This window comes from Penaeus vannamei, chromosome 37 (genome assembly GCF_042767895.1).
Source record: "Penaeus vannamei isolate JL-2024 chromosome 37, ASM4276789v1, whole genome shotgun sequence".
Classification (NCBI taxonomy): domain Eukaryota; kingdom Metazoa; phylum Arthropoda; class Malacostraca; order Decapoda; family Penaeidae; genus Penaeus; species Penaeus vannamei.
In genome coordinates this window covers 9,062,629-9,064,096 of record NC_091585.1, presented here as the reverse complement: position 1 = coordinate 9,064,096, position 1,468 = coordinate 9,062,629, and positions in this window count along the sequence as shown.

Genomic DNA, 1,468 nt, shown 5'->3' with positions numbered 1-1,468 from the left:
TGTGTTACAACTAGTATGGACGAGTACGCAGCCCAGGAAGAATTGGACGAGAACAAGGATGCAGTGTCGAAATCACTGAGGACCAAACAGAAGACCGAAGACTAGATAAGAGTATATATTCCCATGTGTGTGGTGTGTATATGTGTATGGATGTATATATATATATATATATATATATATATATATATATATATATATATATATATATATATATAAGTATATACATATATATGTAAGTATATATATATATATATATATATATATATATATATATATATATATATATATATATATATATATATATATTTATTTATACACACACACACATATGTGTAAATATATATATATATATATATATATATATATATATATATATATATATATATATATAAACATATATATATACCCACACACATAATATGTATATATATATATATATATATATATATATATATATATATATATATATATATATTTATATATATACACACACACGTGTAAATATATATATATATATATATATATATATATATATATTGTAACGTGCCGAGTTGACGTCTGTTACGTCCTGATGAAGTCTGCTGCGAGACAGTCTTGTGAGCGGGTATGGAGACTTCAGATCTGCTTGACAGGTTTATTTCAGGAGGCTGGTACAGAGGATGGGCAGAGGTTTAACCTGTACAGTGGGGTAGTGGCTGTCTCCCTGTCGCTCGCAGGCGACCCAGCTTTATACACGGTCTTGTGGAATGTGGAGGGGTGCCATAACGTGTCAGAGGTGGGAGAGGCGGAAGGGGAGAGGATGTGACGGTGTAAACAGAGTGAGACGTCATAGGAGGAAGGTGTGAGCTACCGCATTCCGTGTGAATGTTTAGGCGTGGGGTACATGTGGCTAATATACTTGTATAGGGTATGTGTAAGGATATATAGTATATTATGTGTACAGTAGAAGGGGAGAGAGAGTGGCACTTGAGTGTTTAGACATATAGATAACATGAGTATTACATCGCTCGGTCACGCTACCGAGGTGGTCCCCCGCCACACATGGGTGTCAGAGAATGTAATAGGGCGCAAATAAAAACTAAGCTAACTAGAATAACCATGTCTAAAATCATAAAAAAACACGCGAAGTAATGGCTAAAATCAGGTCCATTATGATAATAAATGAGTAACTGATACAAGGAGTAAATGAAAATACACACCATAGTAAATGGGCAGCAAAAAAAATGAGTACGTATGTGAATACAATGGAACATAATGCATGTGATAGCATTATATAGAATGGATAGGTAACCTTGGCAAGAGCACAATCAGTGACAAGGCAATCAAATGCATGACGTCTAAGCGCTGACAGTGTTTGCACTGTCAATCTGGATGGGCAGTCGGTGTGTTGATATAGTGACAGAAAACGAAAACAACGAACAGAGAATCAAAAATAAAAGGCAGTGTGAAGTGAGGGAGGGGATTTGAT